The 24,206-nt window shown below is 37.0% G+C and overlaps 1 pseudogene; it reads right to left on the bottom strand.

The window, feature by feature from the left end:
- Positions 1–3,583: 3,583 nt before the first annotated feature.
- The window catches only part of LOC135363243 (mitotic spindle assembly checkpoint protein MAD2A-like), a 46,908-nt pseudogene continuing 26,285 nt past the window's right edge, over positions 3,584–24,206 (bottom strand).

The following is a 24,206-nucleotide window of genomic DNA, read 5'->3' as shown; positions in this document are numbered from 1 at the left end:
ATCCACTGGGCATGTCCCTATCTAGATAGTTTTTAAAGAGGTTTGGCATCTTTCCCTTGCATGGAAGTGGAGCCTGAGCGGTCGTGCTTATATTCAGAGGCCTTTTTCAGCACAGATAAAATGCCAAAACAATAAAGATTTTGATAGGATGTGTACCTTTGTGCAAACAAGCTTGCATAGCAAAATGGTGCAGATAAACGCAGATGACAATGGACTTTATACAAATAAATGAAATGATGTTTCTCTAGTATAGAAATAGATCAAATGGTAAGAGCACAAAAATAGGTGAAACGGTAACATAAACTGACTTGTGTAATCAGAGGGTCAACTCTTGACATTTTTCTCTCTAGGCCTTTTCTAATAGTTTTGTTGCTAAGGCTACAGTGTTTTTGCCAGATTGGAACAGCATTGTCAACTCTAATGAAGATTAAGTAGCTTTCCCAACTAGATTTTTTTTAATAAGCATCAGTTAATACTGCTGGCTTTCAAAGCCATGTTCGTGAAGAATGGAAAGATCTTTAAAGATCTGTTCTTAGAAAATGTAGCTCATAAAATTTGGAATTTAGCAGCATTTCTATTCCATAGTTATTCCAACACAAATTTTTATCACGGTTACACTGAACAAAATAACTTAAAATCTAATTTCACATATTTAATTAAAACAAGAATAAGAAATTATTATTTACAACTTTAGCCAAAAATTAATTCCCTAAAGAGTAACTGAGGTTACTTAACGAACAATTCTTTTGACTAGTGGGTAAAGTGTCTCACAACTGCTCACAAAGGCACACTTGATTTATTCTTTGCACAATATGGATAAGTTACAGGAAGTCATCTGAGGAAAGTGTAAATACAAATGCACCCAAAGAGACGTAGAGTTTTGTAAAGCGGAGTAAATGAAAACCAGTTTGCTCTGGACACTCAATTGCTAAGAGGATGTCAAAGGTAAGAGCCATTAGGAAACGGGTGAAGAAACACTCCTTTTGATGTGCTTGCTGAGGAGCCAGATGAGCTTCCTTGGTCATGGACAGAAGAGACCATCTAAACTCTAAAAAATGTAGTGCAGTTTGCACGCCCGCTGATTCCGCAATTCTACTTGTGCACTAAAGCATGAGAATTAAATTAAATAATTCATGTGAAGTGCTTAGCCAATTACAGATGCTGTATTTCCTTCCTTGGATGTCTATATTTTTGTAGCCAGAAATCCCACTGTTAATTTCCAATAAGAAAAGCTGAATATTACAGCCTTTAAAGTCAAAAGTTCACCTTAATTTGAATATTGCAGCATTAGTGACATCTGGTGGAAAATGAGTTACAATGCGGCATTATAGCTATTCTGATCTGTCCTGTCTAATAATAATATTATCACTTTCATCACATTTTCACATACCCCTTTCCCCAACTCCATGGGAGGAGTATACTTCCCTGCCCCACTGAAGTTTGGCTCAGCCACAAGACTTGGCCAAAATCAGTGGAATGTGGGCAAAAATGTCAGTGTCAAAGTTTGGAAACTAAGCTTTAAAAGTCCTGGCTAGCTATTGCCCCTTCAATGGTAGAATGAAACATGTGACCTGCAGATTTGCATGAGAATAAAACAAGCACCCCAGATAATCCACAGACTTACAGGAAAAAAAAAAAAAATGCTTACGGTTATCCTATGGTTGTTTGCTATGAAGCGAAAGCCAACTAAAACATGAGATCGTTATACCTCTGTGTAAAATTCCCATCAAGGCTTGACTTCTCTGTCCAACTGATGACACTGGGAGAAGAGTCCTGAAGACCGGGTGTGGTTCAGTCCCATCTGGGGCTCTGTTTCAGACCTCGACAGGCCCAATCGGAACATGTTGTTTTCATTCCTGTACCTACGGTAAGCAAAACCGAGTCAGAGTCCAGGCCAGGCCTATCAGAGGCCTATCAGACTCTCTTGGAATCTTGGCTTCTCTGTTTAACATGGTATGGAAGTCACGCACATTTTGTTTTTGTTTTTTTTTTCCTTCCAAATCTTTATTTAAATTCTACTTAATTAACATATACTGTAATATTAGTTTCAGGAGAATTTAGTGATTCATCACTTACACGTAACACCCAGTACTCATCGGTCATTCACAATTCTTGAACCTGTTGGTTTAAATATCTCCCTCCTAAGGTGAGCTTCAGGTATAGGAAAGAAGGCAGGACAAGTTTAGCTGGAGCCATAGGCCAAAGCTTTTCCAATTGAGCTTTACCAACAAAGCTCATAGCTTTGTATTTGTATTTCTTAAATGATACATAATCTATAAGGGGGGAAATTAGCAATGTTAGAAATCACAAATTAAAAGTGATAATATTAGGGTCATTTAATTTGGTAAATAAAAACACAAGTGACAGAAATTTAAGTATTACCAATGATATATTAAGAAAGTTGCTACCAGTGAGCTTTTGTGGGGGAAGAACCACATTATTTCCGGCCATTTAGCAGAGGCATTGTGTTTCCTAAAGCAGTTACTGCTTTCTGAAAAGAATTTCAAACTTTTGTCCCAAAAGTAGTTCCAGAATTTTCAACTCTCTCCATATTTTTACTGAACTTCCATTTCTGCTTTCTTTCTCAACCTAATGTGTCATGTTATGAAGGTTATGTACAGCCAAGAATTCAAATGTTTTAATCTTACTAGTGACCACTTTGTACTATATCTCATGTTGGAAAACCAGACTCTTGACCATACCTAATTCAAAATCATTTCCATTTCTGCATAACTACTTTTCTTATTCAGGCAAGAGTTGTGGGTGGACCTCTAAAATTAGATAGCTTCAACTCTCAAGGGAATGGGCTTTCGCAACAGCATTCACTACACCCATCATCAAATACGGGGACCTACACTTGTCTTGTAGTGAGAGAATTGCCCTTTATTCTTAACAAGCAGGCAACAGGATCAAACAGATCATTCAGGTGAAATAACAAAGACAAATACATATGTGATAAATCTGTGTAGTTACTTCTTGGAAGCTTGCCATGTATTTTCCTCTCCTTCATATCTCAAACTTCAGAAAGGCCAGGACCCTGTTTCATTCATCCCAATACTTGGCACGTTAACAGGTGTTCACTTTGTAATTTTTGAAGGAATGGATACAGGCTATGTGTTTTTACTTTATAGTGAAGATTAACGAGTTAATACATATAAAGAGCTTAGAACAGTGTCTGATAGTAAGCACTTAATTATTACAAAATGAGATAAGATTTAGAACAGAGATTAGAAGAGACTTTTTAGAAGTCTGCCTTCAACTGACCTTGGCAAAATAAGGAAGACTAGGCTAGCAATAAGGCTAGGAGTATAGAAAAGTTCTACAGCCCAACATATGCTAAAATGAATTAATTCCAAATGACATGTATTATTTTATACAAAGAATGATGCTTATTTTAAGTCCACAGTTATAAGATTAAAGGGGTATAATCAAAGCTTGTCCATTAAATTGAAAGCACCTCCAGACTGACTCAAGTTTGTATTCTTAGGCCCTGGTAGGTACAAGATATTATTTGCTATACTGAATCCATCCTGCTATTTAACTGTGTTAATACCACACCAATATAAAAATATGTTAAGACAAATTAAAATATACATACTTAACTTTATTACATCATTTAAAGCTTGATTTTATAAAACATAAAAAAAATGTTTAAGTGTTCTGTATCACAGGAATTTAAACAGTGGCAATATACATAGCTTTGTAAGTTCAAGTTATATAAATTAAAATCAAATAATTGGAAATGCTTTTAATACGGAAAATATACAAATAAAATAAATGGCAAAAGGACCTAACAGGAGCAGTATTTCATTACTTACAGATTATCATTAGATAATTTCAGGATCTAAACAAAGACTCTGAATTTTCGGACTTCTTTTGCTGTATTTTATATTTAAATATCTCCCTACCTATATTCCGAATCAAGGTACTTGACCAAAAGGTTTAAGAAGGCATTTAGCTTTATGGCAAAAGCTTTCCATCTACAGTTACCACCTTTAAAGGAATTGACATTAACAATGCTGATGTAATCTGCTAGTTCCCTTCTGAACAATGTGCAATAATTTATACCAACCCTGTATAAAGTCATACGGGTACCAAAAAATGGAACAATTATGCACAGTTCAATAGAAGTATAATGTTAAGTTTTCCCCATCTAAAAATTAACCAGTGAAACAAAATGTATCAACTATAGTTGACTTGGTTTCAGGAAAACCACATCTGAGAGTTATAAGTACATCACTGTCCTTATCTTATCCTCAGTCATTGACAGGAATTTTGTAGGCCACCATGCTATTTACTTTGTGGATTGTAGTAGTAAATGAACGAAGGGACGGACTTCCTTAGAATTGGTAATAAACTGTGGTCCCGACTCTTCCCATTTTTCAGGTACAACCAAATCTTTGTCTGTATGTATCAGTAGATCAAATGAACCTAAATTGGGGATAAGATCATTAAAGTACAATTATTTTTTTCTAAAGTACAACCACCCTTCCTGTGTCTTTCACATTTGAACCATCTATAGTGTCAGAAAAGCTAGTTTACCTTGATCTCTAATCAATTATATTAACTAATTGCTTTTCCTCAATGGAAATTTTAGTACAGAAAATACTGTACTCCTTTTACTTTATGAAAAACTCAAGTTTTTTTTTTAAAGAGAAAACCACTAAAAATATTTGCAGAAAGTATACAATTAATCATGAGACAGCATGAATCTAAGCCATAGAAAAGATAATACCTTGGTTCTGTGACAGCTGTATCCCAGTGCCCAGAACAGCATCTGGCATGTAGTAGGTATTTAGGATATATCTGATGAATGAAGGAGTAACTAAGAAAACAAAGACACAATTATAGCTATAAATCTTAATTATATACATAGAAATGTGTAGAAAATAAAAATAATGACAAATGACATCAAAATATTCAAGAGTGAGTACTGTAGAATACTTTCATTGCTTTCCTTTTCAGCACTTGTAAATAAAATGCAAATAGCATTACTTTAGCTTTATCACAGTTTTCTCATTCATATAACATGACATTTATAATTAAGAAAAAACTTAATGAGCGCATTAATTCTTAAAGTAGTAGCTTAGTCTTTTCCACAACAAATTTAAGCCAGTGTGAAGTTGTATAATACTTACAAGAAACTTCCAATAGTGGCAGAAATGTCACCGTAGCTGTGATCTGTCTGATCACTGAACGGATTTCATCTTGGATAGCTTTCTGAGACTTTTCTCTGGGTGCACTATCAAAGAAACCAATTAATTCATTTTAAGTTTTAACAAGTTCTTTGAAACACAGGTAAGATTATTTATCTGATTAAATGCTTCCAAAATCAAATAAGTAATGCATTCAAAAGGAGTTTTTTTTTAAATGAAATATATGTCCTTAAGAAACTTAGTAGGCACAATATGTATCTCTATTATTTCATTTATCCTTCCAATCATTTTTTAGGGTTGTTCTTAGTATCAAGTCATTAAATAACAGATGACTAGAAAACCTGCCAAGTACTTCAAGTCAGGAAAGCTTCAGCATGTCTTAAAATAAAGATAACAAGCAGTATCTAAAATATTGAATCGGTATAATCATTTTGGCATTTTTAGTAATGCCTAAATGTCTAATTTCCTATTGCCTCAAATAAGATGTTACTCGTGTATGGCGTTAATAATTAAACATTTTCTAAAACAGACCAAAGGCTTCAGGAGCAAACTCCATCATTTCATTATGAGAGAGAGTTCAGAGTTTACAGGTAAGCATGCCTAGGACAATGCTAGAAATTAGCATATAATGATGGGCATCTCCCATCCAGATAATCTAAAAACTTCAGTTTAATGTCTAAGGAGGGGCGCCTGGGTGGCTCAGTTAGTTAAGCGACTGCCTTTGGCTCAGGTCATGATTCCCAGGTCCTGGGATTGAGCCCCACATCGGGCTCCCTGCTTGGCGGGAAGCCTGCTTCTCCCTCTCCCACTCCCCGTTTATGTTCCCTCTCTCGCATGCTCTATTAAATAAATAAATAAAATCCTAAAAAAAAAAAAAAAAAGGAATGTCTAAGAAGTTTGTAGCATTAAATGAAATACAGTAGAGCTGCACAGTAAGCTGGGAGAAAGTCTAGGATAATACTTCATGGTTAAAAGTACCTTTCTACAATTCATGAAATGGCCCACCTAGGACGGACACCATGGTAGCTTTACATATAGCATCATAAACACTAAAGTTTGAAATTTATGGATTTAGCCTAAGCGCAATGATGTTAAAAGTCCGTGATAGGCAAAATTCTTTCGTGAGCACAATTTGTGAGCCCAATCCTTCTCCACAGGAGATTAAAGATCACATCTAACATACTTAGAAACAAACTACTTTATATGAAACTAGTTCAATATAAGTAGAACTCATCTAGTAAAAGAAAACAGTTTTGGAAAAAGATCTGTAAAAATGGAAGCAATTTACTTCATACTTACCTGTCATCTTTTGCAGTCTTGTCACACTCAATATCAAATTGCCACCTTTCAAGGACCTCACCAGTTTCTGAACTGAACACGTGTATAACCAATCTGCAATACATAACAAGGAATCTTTTTTGTTTCACTGCATTACAAAACAACTCTCTTCCCAGGTCTCACTTTCTATCCTCAGCAAATTCCTACCGCTAGTATTTCGGAACTCTGCCAACCTGTACAGAAAACCTGCCCCACAATAACCTAGCTCCTGTTTTCAAATTCTCAGTATTTGTACCAGATACAGTACTGAGTGCTGAAGACAGAGTAGAAAACAGGAAGTACACCCTAATCCAAGTAAGATGCAGGAGATGGCCATTAATCTAATCACTGCACCGATAAATATAAGATTCTAATTGTGGTAAACGCTATGAAGGTGCAGTATGTGACGCAATGAGAGCATAATAGAGGAAAACTGGACTCACTCAGGGAGTTCTCACTTGACTTCAGTTCTACAAATAAATTATCATTAAATATGCAAAATGATACAGAAAAGGGTACAGGTCTTAAATATTGAAAAGGGAAGAGCATCTGACCAGAGGATTGAAAGAAGGGTAATACAACTGCAGTAAAGAAAGGGGAGAATGAACAAGGTCAGTTTGTGTACGATACACAGGGGTCAGACCATGCAAGGCCATATGGGCCAAATTAAAGAAGTTACACTTCAAGAACCAGGGAAGTCATTACTGTATTTGAAGTATGCTATGATGTAATTAAATTTGTATTTCAGAACTATCCTTCTGGCTGTGATGTGGAAAGTAGAGTAGAGGTAAAGAGGGGATCTAGAGACACCAATTAATTAGCAATTCAAGCAAGAGGTAATGAAGGCTTAGAGAAGGATAAGCTGGTAGAGATGGATCAGTAGATAGATTCAAGAGATTTCATGGTTCAAACTGTTAGGATTTATTGACTACTTATGAGTAAGCAAGAAGAAAGACTGAGATAGCTCCCAACTTCCTAGTTTATATCACTAGTTGGATGGCTGATCCATTCACTGAGAAAAAGAATGCAAATGGGAGATGATGCTTAAGTTTTAAGATTTTATTTTTAAGTAATCTCCACACCCAACATGGGGCTGCAACTTCATATCTCGAGATCAAGAGTTGCATGCTCCATTGACTGAGCCAGCCAGGAGCGCCTTAAGTTTAGTTTTCAGGTATCACTGCGATAGCCAGATGAAGATATCAACGGAGCCACGAAATATATGAGCACAATTAAGAGAATTGGGTTGGATGTACATTTGTGAGTCAACTACACCAAGGTTGTTAGTGAAGCTATGTACATGTCAGAGATCATCCTAGAGAGAGATTATAGTGAGAAGAGGGCCTCAGGACAAGCCCTGAATTAATCTTGGAAATTGGGATAGTATACTCAGGAATCTGTAGTGTTTTTTTTTCTTTTTTTAAGAGACAAAACAATTTTGTAATATTTAGGGCTTGTGGGCCACCTAGGTCTCTGTTGCATAGTCTTTAAAAAACAGCCCTTTAAAAATCTGAAAACAGGGCACCTGGGTGGCTCAGTTGGTTAAGCGACTGCCTTCGGCTCAGGTCATGATCCTGGAGTCCCGGGATCGAGTCCCGCATTGGGCTCCCTGCTCAGCAGGGAGTCTGCTTCTCCCTCTGACCCTCCCCCCTCTCATGCTCTATCTCATTCTCTCTCTCAAATAAATAAAATCTTAAAAAAAAAAAAAAATCTGAAAACATTCTTAGTTTGCAGGCAGTACAAAAATAGCCACTTGCTAGACACGGGCTGTCGTATGTATCAACTTTTTCTTGACATATATCGATTTTTCTCAATTTAGCTCTGAAAAGGAAGAAATTGGGTAGTAACTTAAGGATTTGGGGTGGGTGGAAATTTTTTTCTTTTAAAACTGAAGAGAGATCAAAACAAAGAAATCAAAAATACCAGAGAAGAACTAGGATAAAATCCTTAAGGCTAGAGGAATGGGGATTCAGATTGAACAATTTGCCTCTAAGAAGAGCAATTCCTCCATTTTAACTAAAATAAAAGGGAGAAATTAAATAGGAAGGTCTGCATACATCCGAGGTGAAGAAATATCCTCAGTGTAGTCTTAAAGGAGACAACCCAAAAACCAGTAGCTTAGGTGGGGCTTGCTTCTCCATCAAATTAAGATGACATAGATTATTAGTTGCTTACTAATAATCTTACTTTTTAGCCCTGAATAAAAAAAAAAAAAACAATCTAATTTTAAAAATAAAGCTACTTGATACAAAGAAATATATATGACTCATGAATTAAGAAAAAAAGATGACTAGTGTTTTTTGGAACTAGTTTTGGAAGATCAAATGGGGAGCTAGGGAGAAACATCCTACAACAGAAAAATTAGAAGTGGGAATCCTAAGTAGAGAAAAATATGAGGGGAAAAAGGAATAGATGGAGAACAAGTATTGATTCAATATAGTAATTTCTTGAGCTAAAGAAAAACAGTGAGTGCTCAGATAGAAAAGGCTTACTGATTAAAGGCAGGATTTTAAAAAAGACAAATGGAAATATATAAAAAATAAAACTCTACTGGGTGCTCTATTACTTAGTAGTTCTTTTCTTTAAGTTTAGTTTCCAGGTTGGATCCAATTTTATTTTCCTTTAAGTAATGATGGCTTTAAACTCTAGGCAGTTACAGAAAATATATGTTAAAAATATACAGTGGATTTTTCTCCAATAGTGAACACCATCATAAGGACAGAAAATTCCAACTTGTTCCATCTGGCTACATGAACTGCAAAAATCATTTCTAAGGAAGTTGATGGAGACAGTTTTGTGAAGCCATATCAGATTCCTAATATCAAAATATTCAACCCACTCAAACTGCAGTATGGGAAGGGTGGACTTTCTTTCAATTTATATATTATTTGCTTCCTTCCAATTAAGAATCACTATATTTGAGGTTGTAGTGTTTTATACCTTTTTGTACAGAGCTGAAAAATGACCACCAAGATGCCAGAAAATATGGGTTCTACAAGGCCTGCAAAACTCAAAATGGTTTGCAACAATTAAATACCTTTCAGCTGTTCCACCACATCATTTAGGTATTTTATGAGCTCAGGATCAGTTGTTACAAGCAAGGTGAGTCCATATTTCTGCACTCTAGTAAAGGTTTCAGATGGATATATGCCACGCTGATATAAAATGCTGTTGATGCCAAATGCTGGAAACAAAAGGAATGTTAAAGAAAAGTCATTATCACTTTGTAACTCTGGAAAATAAAACATATTTAGATGTGGCTACGTTTCATTAATGGCATAAAACCATAAATGCCTTAACGTGTTTGTGGGTGTCTTGCTGAAAGCAGAGTAGGTAAAAAGTGGCATTAAACATTCTTAAAACCTTGCTTCTAATTAAGAGAGAACACGATACCTGCATTTCTGTGGCAAAAAAAGAGAATAACGCCAAACTGCATTAATCTACTGTCAAAGTAGTACTACAACTCACTGTAATCCAAGTCCCAATTCAGATTATGTGGTTAGAGGGTGTCAAAATAGGCTTTTGCATCTCAGTTAGCAACTGATTAACTGTTCTCTGCAATGCTCTCAGCAAACCTTTCCCTCTTTTTCCTCCTTTTCTCCTCACAAGTCCTGCCAGATTCTATCAGAAGGCACAACTGTCCTGGTCCGGAATGGCCTTTCCTAAATCTAGTCCATCACCGCCAATACCAGAATCAAAGAGGGGCCGAGGGGTTGTTAAAAATATACGTGGCCCCCACCCCGGCCCTACGCCCTCTTAAGTCGCGGAGGCTGGGGGCGGGCGGAAAAGGCCTGGCTCTGTAGTTGAAAGCAACGCTGCAGGTGGAGGGGCTACATCGCGCCGCAGGCCTCAGCAGCCCCTAGGCCTCAAGCTCCACCATTAGCAAGGAGCCCGGAGGCGGCGTCTGCATCCGCTTCTTCCTAGATTCTCCCGCCGGGCAGGAGGCTGGGGCAGAGAGAGCTTAATTCTCGGCCTCTCGGCCTCGCGGCCTCCCCTCCGCCCCCTACCGCTTCCCCCGCCTCCGTGGCTGAGCCACGGGCCTACCGGGCGGCCTGGCCTCAGTTCACCCCGCCCTCCGGCCTGCGCGAGGAGGACTTACAGAAGAACTCGGCCACGGTTTCGGCGCTCCCGCGCAGGGTGATGCCTTGCTCCCGGGAGAGCTGCAGCGCCATGGCCAGTCCTACAGACGAAGGAGTGCGCTTCCCCCCGGCAGAGAGCGACGGCGGAGACGCCCACAGCAGTTCCCCGCCACTCGTTTCAAAAGTAACGGCGCAGCACGCCCTCGGGCCTCGGCGCAGGCGCGATGAGCCTCTAGGCCCCGCCCCGTGGGGCGGGGCCTGCAGGTCCTCTGGGCGCTTTTCGGAGCTGGCCTGTCCGCAGGCGCAGGGGGTAGGCGTGGTCGCCCAGTTCTGGGTGGTCAAGCTCCGCAGGGTCCCGGCTGGGCCTGTGTAGTTGTGGTCTACTAGACCGGCCTGAGGGAAGAAGACGCCAAAACCTGGTGTGTTTTTTTGTTTTTTTAAAGATTTTATTTATTGGGGCGCCTGGGTGGCTCAGTCGTTAGGCGTCTGCCTTCAGCTCAGGTCGTGGTCCCAGGGTCTTGGGATCGAGCCCCGCATCGGGCTCCCTGCTCTGCGGGGGGCCTGCTTCTCCCTGTCCCACTCCCCCTGCTTGTGTTTCCTCTCTCATTGTCTCTCTCTGTCAAATAAATGGATAAAAATCTTTAAAAAAAAAAAAAAAGATTTTATTTATTTATTTGAGAGAGAGCACATGAGGGGGGGGGTCAGAGGGAGAAGCAGACTCCCCGCCCAGCAGGGACCCCGATGAGGGACTCGATCCAGGGACTCCAGGATCATGACCTGAGCCGAAGGCAGTCGCTATAACCAACTGAGCCACCCAGGCGCCCCAAAACCTGGTTTTAATGGCCGCTCCGTAGGCGTGCGGAGTGAGCGACCAAGGAGCACAATTTGTCAGTTTCAGAGCTGTTTTCAAGGTGATATGAACTGTCCGTCAGCCGCATCTTAAGTGGCCCCAGTGATCCCTAGATTGAAACTAGCGATTGAAACTTTTCCTAGATGCTTTGGGAGTCAGTAAAGAAACCGCGTGCGCGGTAGCCAAGCCACAGCTTGAGAGAGCCTGATTACTCTATGGAATCGCGGCTTTTCTTGAGAAATTGGGTTAGGCTTAAAGGGATGAGCCGCGGCCTTTTTTGTCCTGTGTTTTTGTCTATCCTGGGCTCAGCCTATTTCCACCCAGTTCCGCTGTGAGGCAGTCTGGAGCGGCAGGGACTGCAGTCGAACTTAGGCCTGGTCTACCCCGCGCGTACGCTGCACCCACAGACGCCGATGAGGAATAAGATCTCATTCATCAAAAAGGCCCACGTACACTGAAGAACTTTTCAGGGAATTTTGACTCACAAACTCATTGACTTCCTGTTAGGATGAGAAGTACTAAAGGGCACAATTACTGTTCATGTCAATTACGGAACAACTTTATTCTTAAAGCAGCTAGAAAAATTATTTGTAAAATGAAGTCTCAAAAACTATGTACCAGCTATACTATTGAATTATGAGAAATGCATTCGTGTTTTATTTTTCTATTAACAAATTACCACAAATTAATGGTTTAAAATAACACCCATTCATTATCTTAGTCGTGAAGATCAGGAGTTCGTATGATATAGCTGGATGCTCTGCTTAAGAGTCTCCCATGGTTGAAATAAAGGTGTCTGCAAGTGGAATCTCATCGAAGATCTGGGGTTCTCTTCCAAGCCCCTTGGTTGTTGGCAGAATTAATATCCTTGTTTCTTGGACTGAGGTGGTTTTGCTAGTTGTTGGCCAGAGGCAAATTTTGTGCCTTTGCCAGGTAGTTCTTCCATAGGCCTTCTCATACTTTCAGTCTCTCAGACTTGATGGAGATCCCTTTTAAGGATTCATCTGATTAGGTTAGACCTAGTCAGATAATTTCCTCTTTGATGAATTTAATCCGGGAAGTGATATCCCATCATATTCACAGGTTCTGGCCACACTCAAGCAGAGGAGATTATTTATATAAGATGTGCTCCTTAGAGGCCATGGATTTTGTGGCCATCTTAGAATGCTGCTTATGACAGTGTTACATATCAGATTTTGATCCGTTTGAAGAGTAAAACATAGGTAATAGGCCGAGTAATCCTAAAATATTTTCCTTACATCCTTTAGTCTCTTGTACCTGTGTGTTTGTGTGTTTGACTCACCATCTTTTCACTCCTTCCACCAGGAACTTAGCATCAGAATTCTGGCATCACACTGGTAGAGCATGATGCCCACCTTACTACAAATAAAAATTGTTTCTCTTTCTAAGGAACTTTATGTCAGTACAGAGCACTTCAGGAAAGACTTTCTTCAGTTTCATGGTAATATAGTTTTGAAATTACCTGAAGATACAAATAATTGTTAGTATAATTTTGGAGATTCTAGAGCTTAAAAGGCTGGCAAAATAGATGTTTTCCATATATAGAAGTATTAAATATTTTTTTTGTGCTCTGTGAGATGTAAGAAATAATTATGTTTAGAAGACCAAGTCTGTACTTTTTGAGGAGTTTGTAATCTAGTTTTGTTTAAATATGCATACTTGAGGGGCGCCTGGGTTGCTCAGTCTTCAGCGTCTGCCTTCGGCTCAGGTCATGATCCCAGGGTCCTGGGATGGGAACCCCATTGGGCTTCCTGCTCAGCGGGGAGCCTGCCTCTTCCTTTCCCACTCCCCCTGCTTGTGTTCCTGCTCTCACTCTCTCTCTCTCTGTCAAATAAATAAAATCTTTAAAAAAATAAATAAATATGCATACTTGAAAAAAAGAAAAATTGAAGTCTCATAATTTGGCCTTATCTGGCTTCTGCCTAACTCTTCGGCTGCCTTTCAGATTACTTTCCTAATCTGCCCGTTCCTTTAGTCATTTTTCCACCTCAGGGCTTTTCGTAATGTGCTTTTTTCTGCCTAGAAATTTCTATCCATTCAAATTGCTAATTATATTTATACTTTTTTTTTTTTTACTTAAATGTAACTGTATTCTAGAAATTTTCTTTGACCTCTCGGACTATAAAATCCTGCCCTATGCATTCTCATAGCATCTCAGAACACTATTTCAGAGCATTGTTTTCATTCTTACAATGAAAACAATGACATTGTAATAATTACGTCATGATTTGTGTTATATCTTCCTTGTCACCATGGAGGATCCATGATGACAGTGGCTAGTCCAACAATATTTGTTGAATGAATGATCATTTGAATACTTGCCTAGGAAAATTTCATGGAAGAACCCAAGACATTTTCAAATTGGAGAGCAGGTTGGATGGATGAGGTGAGGCCACATTTTGGGAGCTTTGAATATCCATCTGAAATAAGTTGGACGTACCAGGGATTTCTAGGCTCTTAGAATTGACATAATTAAAGGGGTATTTTTTTCAAGTGTAAATTCAGTAGTGGTTGTAGAATGGATCGTATATAGGACGGTCTCGAGTGGTGGTCCTCAAACTTGAGAGTGTGAAAGAATCACTTGGGTATTTTGCTATATGTAGATTCCTGACTTTTATTCTCCCTTCTCCAAATCTAATTCAGTCCAGTACCATAGCCACTAGCCACAGGTGGCTCTTAGGCACTTGAAATGTGCTTGTCTGAACTGAGATATGCTACAAGTATAAGAATACCAGATTTCAAAGACTTAGTATAAAAAAAAAGAATGTAAAGTATCACAGTGATATGTCTTTCAATCGATTACATATTGAAATGATATTTTCACATGTATTGGATTTATTTCACTTGTTTCATTTTAGTTTTTTAATCTGACTACAAGAACATTTAAAATTACATGTGTGACTCATGTGAGATTTCTGTTGGACAGTGCTGGTCTACTTTATGGGGTCTAGGAGATGACATGTTTTAACCAGCATCCCAAATGATCCTTACATTACTTTTAGAAAAGCATTAGACCATAATGGATATTTTAGTATTGCAGGCCCAGGAGGGCCTAGGAGGTTGAGAACCTGGACTAGATGGATGCCAAAGAGTTGGAATAATGAATCATGGAACACTACATCAAAAACTAAAAAAAAAAAAAAAAAAGAAGGTATACATATACATATGTATATATATGAGAGCAAGCTATTTGGAGGCAAGAATTGAATCGATGACTTAAAAGGGAGAAGAATGTACTGGTAGTACAGATAAATCCAAGGTGGCAAGCCTGCACTACAGGCTAGTGTTGGTGAAGTCTATGGGTATGTTAGGAAGAACTGCCCAAACTCAGCCTATTTTATTTCTTATTTATCACATAAACACTTAAGTTTCCAGAAGCTTTGGAGAGATGTCTTTCCTATTAATTTTAATTGCTCCATTCGACATTGACCTATCTTATCTAAACCATCTTATCTTTATAGAATGTTTTTTAAAAACTTGTTTTCAGTTACTTGAGTTTAGATTTATTTATAATTCAGTGAAGTCCTTCTAATATTTGGGGGAAAGCTATTTGGACAGTGAGAAGTATAAATATAAATTAAGATTTATTTCTGAAGAAAATTCAAGCAGAGAGCATAACCAAACAAACCCATATCACCAAAAGAGATAACTATGAAAAAGTGTGTCATAAACAGGCTTAAATTCAATATTAGGATGCTAAAACCAGAAATGAAAATTTCTAAAGCTAGAATCAAATGGAATTTTAGACTGAAAGTAACTTAATTAATGACTTAGTAGAACAATCTTATAGTTGAGGAAACTGAGGTCCTGAGTGGATACATGGTTAGTCTAAGATTCAATATCTAGTTAGAAGATTTAATAGTAGAATCTAGAGTTTCTGACTTAGTCTCTTGTTGAATTTTATCAATTTGAAGACATGCTAATTAATGCTCTTGTTTTTAAAGGCTATTTTTAAAAAATCAACTGATTTTAGATTAAGGGTTTTTTTTTTTTTTTTTAAGATTTATTTATTTATTTTAGAGAGAGAGAGAGGAGCATGAGTGGGAAGGGAAGAGGGAGAGGGACAGAGAATCTCAAGCAGACTCTATGCTGAGCGAGGAGCCCCACATGGGGCTCAGTCCCAGGATCCTAAGATCATGATCTGAGCCAAAACCAAGTGTTGGACCCCTAACTGACTAAGCTACCCAGGTGCCCCAAGATTAAGGGGTTTTATTCAATAAACTGTACATATAACTTGTCAAGAAAACGGCAGTTACAATCCATAATGCATTTTATGTTAATACACAAATTGTTTCAACTGCGCCAGAAGATGGCGCTATTTACACGTGAAATAATACCTTTCAAAAATTCAGTGCATATGTTTCAATTTGTGCTTCAGTTCAAAGTAAAATTAAGGGAAAATGTATTTAGTGGCTTCTAAGGTATCGGTATATGTGAAATACATCAGAATGAAAGATTGTTCATGATATACTACAGAATTCATATATTATAAACATTTAGTATATGGATGCTCACTATATTTACACTTAATTTACATATTGTTTTTTACATGGAGAAAGGAAACATTTTAGGTAGTTGAATCATTATTCTTGCAGACTTACGAAAGTTTTCCTTCAGATCACTAGGTGTTATTTTATTCTTGAGGCCAACATCTTGACATAAAGCAGTTTGTTCTAAATCTGTTAAAGCAGAGGGATACTTTATGATAATTTTTGAAAAAAATTACTGTGCACATAGGTAATAAATTAATTATTAATTATGTCAGTTTGCAGATTGTGCTTTTTTCTTTTTAAAAAAAGGATGTTGTCATAAAGACCTATTTTCCTCACATACTTTCCCGCTAAGGACTTTCTTTGATTGTTGGTCCACATGTTCAAAAAGATAGCACAACAAATTTGAATCATGACATTGTATTAATAAGCAATGGCTTAATAGAGTGAACAAATATAACCCCATACTGGTGTAATTTATAATTTTTAATGATCCAGTTGATATACAGGATATTATAATTTTTTCTTTAGTAAAAATTGAGAAAATATTATTGAGAACCAAATATTATTGAGAACATAGTAATAATTCCATAAGTTCTTATAATGAAAAATATGGGCTGTTTCTTATCAGAAAGTATTACTGTGCTTTCTTATGATTTTGTTTTGATATTATAATTCTCTTATGATAATGGCATATAATCACTTAGAAGTCTTTTCATGGCTCAACCAGGATTAGGTGTCAAAGGTATAATTTTAAAGGCAGGTGATAGTCTTATGCATAGTTAATCCCCAGACTGATGGAATGTGTGTGTGTGTGTGTGTGTGTGTGTGTGTGTGTGTAACATATATATGAAGAATGGGTTCTGCAATCAGTTGGATTTGACAGCACGGTGTATTTTGAAATGTAATTGAAGCTCAAAACAACTCAGAACAGTTTCAGGTACAGAAACTATCAACACAAAGCCTCTATGAAGAATGAAAAAGCCATGGTTGCTATTAAATTAATAAAAATAGATTTAATTTCTTAAATGATTTTATAATTATATATTAAATCTCATCAAACATTCTATGCCTATCATACATTTTTTGTTTGTTGTTTCTGAATATTCTGTATATAGGGTTATTTTTATTATTGCCCATATGTAAGTAAAGGTGAATTAGTTCTGCTAAATCTGTCAACTAATAATTAGACCAAAATTGTATCTGAGTGAATAGAAAGATATTTTTTGAGGAGTTCTACAGACAAAATAAAATAAACCATAAATTTGGGTCTTTCTCAAATATTTGTGAATACCAACTTATAAAACACTCATGAGAAGACAAAGCTTTGTGAAAACATGGAAAATCACTTTACTTTAAATTTATATTTTTCTATTTAGATAAACTTGGTTCTGTCACCTGGAACTGTTCTCTTATAAGCTGCCTTGTGTTTATAGCTCATTCAAACAATATAGTAGTCAAGCCATATTTATCAGGTTACAGATCAGTCATGCACGTTAATTCTATTATTTCTGCTGGGATTTCCCACTTAAAAATTGATTATGACAGTGGTTTTTATTCTTGAGTAATGTACATAGTCTGTTCAACATCAACTGACAACAAAACGTCTTACTGAACCCTAGAGTTTTTGGTTTAGTGTTGGAGATCAAGTGGATTAAAAAATAAATGGTATCTTTTTATTATTGCTTAGTTTCGGTATAGTTGTAAATAAAGATGCTAACTTTTCACACTGAAATAGATGGCAAGTATCTGTTGTAAGGCTGTCTTTTGGATGATCCAGAATATACCTTTTTAAGCCCGTGTTACATTCATATCAAAAGGAGACTTGAAATGAAGTTTCATTAATTTATCTCCAAGAATATTCTTGCAGACCCTTGTCTGAGAAACAGCAGGCCGTAGCATTCAGATATTCAAAATGTATTCACAGAATTTTGATATTCTTAAAAGTGAGGTGTGGTTATGAGTTTGTATAATTAAGAGTTATTGATGAGATGGGTTCCTTTTTGGGTTTGGAATTTTACATTAAGATTCTTATTAAATTTGAGTTATCTTTAGTTTCCATTGAATTAATAAGAAATTATAATATTTAACTCCTAAAGGCAGCCGAATATACTACTGTAACACTGTTAAGCGTCTTAGGGACTTAAAAAGTTCTGTGCTGCTCTCAGATGGCTGCCTGCCTGAGGAAAAAGATCAGGAGTGTGGGAAGGGCAGGCCATTACTTAATGCCTCAGGTCCCCCTGGAACTTGACGGAAGGTTATTTGAAGGACCCTGGAAATGTGTATATACCTTCCTCTTTTCTTTCTCAAAGATCTTGTTTAAAATAGTGTATCCCATTAGGAATAGAAAAAATGATGAATATACACCAATATAGGTTTATTTATCTCTAAATTATAAACTTTTCCAGACTATTAGGTACATGTAGTATATACTATATATTTATATATATTTAAAATATATATGTATTTCAAATGTTATATTTTATATATGTTATATTTAAACATAATAAATATGTATATATTTAAAACATACACAAGTTAGAAATTAAAGAAAGATGAGATGAATGTTTCTTTCGTTTTTTTTTTGTTTTTTTTTTTATTTGAGAGAGAGAGAATGAGAGAGAGCACATGAGAGGGGGGAGGGTCAGAGGGAGAAGCAGACTCCCTGCCGAGCAGGGAGCCCGATGCGGGGCTCGATCCAGGGACTCCAGGATCATGGCCTGAGCCGAAGGCAGTCGCCCAACCAACTGAGCCACCCAGGCGCCCGAGATGAATGTTTCTTTTAAAAATGATACTTGTTGGAGCACCTGGGTGGCCCAGTAGGCTAAGCGTCTGACTCTTGGTTTCAGTTCAGGTCATGATCTCAGGGTTGTGAGATTGAGCCCCCACCTCTGGCTCTGAGCTCAGCTCAGCTCTGAGTCTGCTCCAGATTCTCTCTCCCTCTCCAGTCTCTCCCACTCTGTTCCTCCCCCCCACTCAGGCTCGCTCTCTTTCTCTCTAGAATAAATAAATAAAATCTTTAAAAATGATTCTTGTTATATCACTAGAAAATAATTTATTTTTATGTTCACTAAATGTATTAATAACTCTATTAAAATTTATGTGGTTAATATGCCTCATTTTTAAAAAAAATTTGGTTTAATTATTTGTAAATGATTTAAAAGTCTGATACTGAGTTCAGTTTATTTTAATACTTGGGAGTTTTTTGGTTTGTTTTTGAAGTTTTTGTTTTTAGGAGGATACAAATGGAAGAAGTCCATTAATGACTTATTTATTTATATTTATCTGTATTTTTATAGTTTTAACAAATGGATCTAAAACCAAAGATTTAAGCAGTTTTCGCCCATTTCTTAAAAATATGAAAACACATCTTTCTATTAGTTTGGAATTAATTGTTCCCATCTTTTAATTGCCTTTGGAACTAATTTGTAATTTAGAAAAATTACAAATGGATTAGAAAAATTTGTTTCCAAGGTTTTCAATTGTACAGATGAAGTTTTTTTTAAAAAAATAATCGATACAAACATGCTGTCTCAGCAGCATGACTGTCTTTTGAAAATCATTTGCTCATTCATTTAAAAAAGTCACTTTTCCTTTTTAAGAACATATTGAGTGTTAATTTTTCTGAAATTCTTCTTAGATAGCACAGTACCGAGTGTTGCCTACATAGAGAAAGGGTGAGTAAATTTGAAACAGTTGGCCTTCATTTCCTCAATCTACCAACAGTGACCTGTAACTTTCTGATAGGGTGCTGGTGTCAATCTATTTGTTACATTTTAGTACAGTTTAGTGTATTTTCTTAGATTAAAAAATCAATATAAGTAGACATTCTAACAGTTCTTCTTATACCCCCAAGGGACTATTTTGTGCACATATTCCACTTTGGAAACCATTAGTTAAAAGTATGTTTACAGGAAGGATAAGGTACCCTGAGTTGGGGACAGTAGTGTTCCTTGCTTGCCCCCCCTCTCAGGTACACATGGAATAGACAAATGTAGCTTGGATGACTGACTTGCCTGTGTGGAATGTGAGCTCTCATTCTCCATGCCAGCTTCTGCCAGATCAATCCTGTGAGGAAAAGACATTATTTTTATTGGGAAAAGGTGCCCCAGACTTTTGAACACCATTTTCCACTTAAACCTGCTGAAGGCACAGAATAAAAACCCTCTTCGGAGTTTCAACAGATTCTTATATGGTAAAAGTCCACTTGGAACACATGAAAAAACTTTACTACTTGTAGCATAGAGGTGGAAGGTCATGGCATTGTCTAAGGAAGCAACAATGTCCAACCAATCTACCAGAAGCAGAGTTCACAGGCACATGTGCAAGTAAAAGGTGTCATCCTCGCATGTTCTAGAGAAATATTTTAGAGGTGGAATATCTGGACAATTTAAGAAGAATTCTGTAAGGATATTTTTTCCCTCACCTGTAAAATGGAGGTAACGATAATACTTGTGACAAAATTTTTGTGAGGATTACAGGAGATAATACAACTGAAGCTTTGGTTTATTGTTAATATATTATTCTTGTTATTGCTATATTCTTGTTATTATAAATTATTGTTATTATTATTTAGATAGCTTTTCTTCCACTTTCCCAAGTACCTTTCCTGAGTCTGATACATGTGTAGTCTAGGATAACTAGAGGAGTCCTCAGGTAACGCAACTTCAGGAAAAAGATGAGGACAGACCCTGTCTTACCACTATGGTAAACAAAATACAATTATAATAGCTAGCATTTATTGAGCACTTCCTTTCTGCCAGACACTCTTCCAAGTGCTTTATGTGAATCTACTGACTTAATCCTTTCACAAGCACACAAGTTACGTACTTTAATTACCTGTGTTTTATAGCTAAGAAAACTAACTTACAGAAGGAAGTTGAATCATTTATCCAAGATCACCCAACTCGGAGAACTGAAGTCAAGTCCAAGCAATCCAGATGGTAGCAGGATATGAATCCTGTAAGTATGAAAGGTCTGGCTATATTTTAGATAATCTATCATGAGGTGATGCATAGTGGGTCCTTATGTCCTGTCCCTCCCTCCATTCTTGATGTGAAATATTAAGTGAAGTGAGGAATCACCTTCAGTTTCTCAGTGGAGGAGGAGGCAAGATAGGGGAGCGGGGGAGGGCAAAGATAGGCAGACAAGAAAAAAGGGTTGGAAAGATTCTGGGGGCAGCCATTGTGCGGAATGGGAAGAGAATTCAACCAAGAAGAAATAATAGTACAGAGCATTGTTCCTCGATAGATGTTTACTGAGTACTATTTATCTCATGATGTGGAGGTATATGGATGCAAAAAAACAGCCTTTCTTTTCCAGGCAAATGCAGCTGGGGACCCAATATACCAAAACAGCTGCAAAGAAGGAGGGATAAGATAACAGCCAAGTGAATGTATGCAGTAAATGCAAAATGAATTCAAAAATAACTATGGGAATGTGTCTTGGAGGACATTGCAGTACTTGAAGAGTGTTTAGAACTTTAGCAGGCAAAGATGGGTGGCTGTTAGGGAAGGTTAAATTGAGAACAATTAAGTCTGGTGTGGGTCATAAAGAAAAGGTAGGACAATAACCTTTTTGGATGTAGACATAAAGGTAGGACATTACAGGCACAGAACTTAACATCAATAGACCAAAAGTATGGAAGCACCAAACCAGCTCACTTTTACCCACGACACAGTCTTGATGTAATTAGATCACATCTGGGTCCTTTTTCTAGAGAGCCTTTGTGTGGCAGGCTGAAAAGTTGGGACTTCTCCCAGGAGACATGAGGAAGCCATTGGAAGTTTGGGAACTTTGGAAGAATTTAATTATAGTGATGTTTTAGTAACATGATGGTAGCTGACATGAATTACAGGTTGGAAAGCTATGTAACAGTCCAGGCAAGAAGCACTCAAGACTGTTTCTTCACTGTTTAAATTGCAGCACGTGCTGTAATCATCAGGAGAATCCTTCCTTTGGCCTCATTATCATAGATTCATCAGTTTCCCCCCTTTTCTCCCTATCTTTGGTGTCTTTGATTTCTGGTTCTTTAATTCCTCCAAATTTTTACTCTTCTTCTTAGCTCCTACCCTTTCCTCTTGGCCTTGTTAACTTGTCTTCCACTGCTCTATGTGTATGAGCTGTTCTGCTCTGATCTGACTCGATTCAGAGAGTAGGCCTGCACATTTCAGCCCCACCACAGAGATTTCAATCAACTGAGGCCCTAACTCACTCCATTCCTTATGTTACTGCCATATCCCATAATATTTGCTTAGCTGTAATGGTTACTAATGTTTGATGTCATTTTATTATTTAAATTCAGTAAAATATTTCTGCCTTTTTTTCATGGGATTATGACTAACAGAGGAGCATGTTAAACTTTGTGTTTGTGAATAGAAGATAAGGATAGTAGCTCTAGTAACCCTGTATGTTTCTTATCATTTTATTAAGTTTTCACATAATTTTATTCAAATTTGAAAGTCTTTAAAATTAAAGACAGAAAATCATATACATTAACTTGATGTTCCCCTTAAAATACTAAAATATTGCCATTGGTTTCTATTGGTTACATTGTTTTTCTATTTAAGAAATTATCAGTTTCCGCCTTCTCTTACAGTGACTTAGTATCCAAAACATAGTGAACATTTAACTATATGAGGTGAAAATATATTTAAAAAAAAAATGAATGAAAATGAATAGAAAGAAGTCTTGAATCTAGAATATGGATATATCTACACACATACACAATATGTCCCTATGCCATTTGAATCCATAATAACCTTCCTTTAAAAGCATCATTGCAGGGGCGCCTGGGTGGCTCAGTTGGTTAAGCGACTGCCTTCGGCTCAGGTCATGATTCTGGAGTCCCGCATCGGGCTCCCTGCTGGGCAGGGAGTCTGCTTCTCCCTCTGATCCTCCCACCTCTCATGTGCTCTCTCTCTATCTCATTCACTCTCAAATAAATAAATAAAATCTTTAAAAAATAAAAATAAAAAAAATAAAAGCATCATTGCAGTAGTTTCTAAGTATCTCAAAATTATTTTTAAGTTAAGGCTTTAGGAAAGTAGTAATTTTGAGTAATTAATGCTTAATACAAATGTACCAAAGGCAATAAGAAAGCATTTATAAGATCAACTTTTTAATTATGAGATATTTTATAAATGATTCAGTCCTACACTTCTGCTTGCACAATTCCACATGAAACCTTTTTTCTTCTTTTTTTTTTTTCAGTGGAAGAGGACAATCAAACTTGGTTTTATCTTGAGAGCTCAAGAAAGGGTAAAAAATGGGTAGCAAGAAGTCTTTTTTGTGGAAAATGAATCCATTTTGAAGTTCAATGGGAAGAAGCAATTTTTGAATTTTGTATAGAAAATTTATCTAACTTCATAATTAACTTGATTATTTGATTTATTATGTAAACAAAGTATAATGTTTCTTAAAGCCTACAAATAACCACTTTTTCTAACCATGAAAGATTAAGTGAAAACAAAGGGAGTGGACAAAAATGGGAGGGGGTCACAGATCTGTATCTGCATGGAGGAAGAGGGCAGTACTTTGGGGGAGTGCAATTTACATGAGCATCTGGGTCTTTTGTCATGTTTTGGATGGATGACCTGAGTCTGATATATTGGTGAATAGCATTAAGAAAGGTCTGGTTGTCAAAGGCTAGAAAGAAAAATGCAATTAGCCACAGCAATGAGGTGATGTCTGTGTTTGGGGGAAAAAACTGACACCTAACTGGCAATAGAAAACACTGAAATGATAACATCAGTAGAAGACCAGATTGTGTGTGTGTGTGTGTGTGTGTGTATCTATTATATAATGATCTTAACTCAGTAGGATATGACAAAAATGTCATTTTTTGGTACTATTTGGCTTATGTGATGAAAGTGAATGTGTACCTGTTACCAAAGAAATGACATGAACTCAATGCATTTTTCACTCATGACACACTAATTTCACCAACCTGACATTCGCAATACTGTTTGTTTCTATTAAAGAAAATTAGAAATAAATAAAAGTGCACTTGGAGTCTAAAAGAAGTTTTCTCTTTTTCGGTCTATTTTTTTTTTTCTTTATAAACCATGCCATCCATAGTAGAGAAGCATATCTAATCTCCCAATTAGGTCAGGCCCCAGGATAATCAATCTCTTTAACAGCAGATGCCTTGTTTTAGCAAATGAATGCTTGGTTTCAAAAGCAGTTTTGTGTTGAGAGAGGAGTGCAGTTGGCACGGGTGATTAGAACTCTTTTAAACCCTATAAAAAGCTTCTGTAGATTGTTTTATGCCCACACTTTGTGAACTGAAGTA

The sequence above is a fragment of the Mirounga angustirostris genome, unplaced genomic scaffold (genome assembly GCF_029215605.1).
Source record: "Mirounga angustirostris isolate CCGP_5_RB_7025 unplaced genomic scaffold, mMirAng1.0.hap1 SCAF_71, whole genome shotgun sequence".
NCBI lineage: Eukaryota > Metazoa > Chordata > Mammalia > Carnivora > Phocidae > Mirounga > Mirounga angustirostris.
This window is presented reverse-complemented; position numbering and strand designations above follow the sequence as displayed.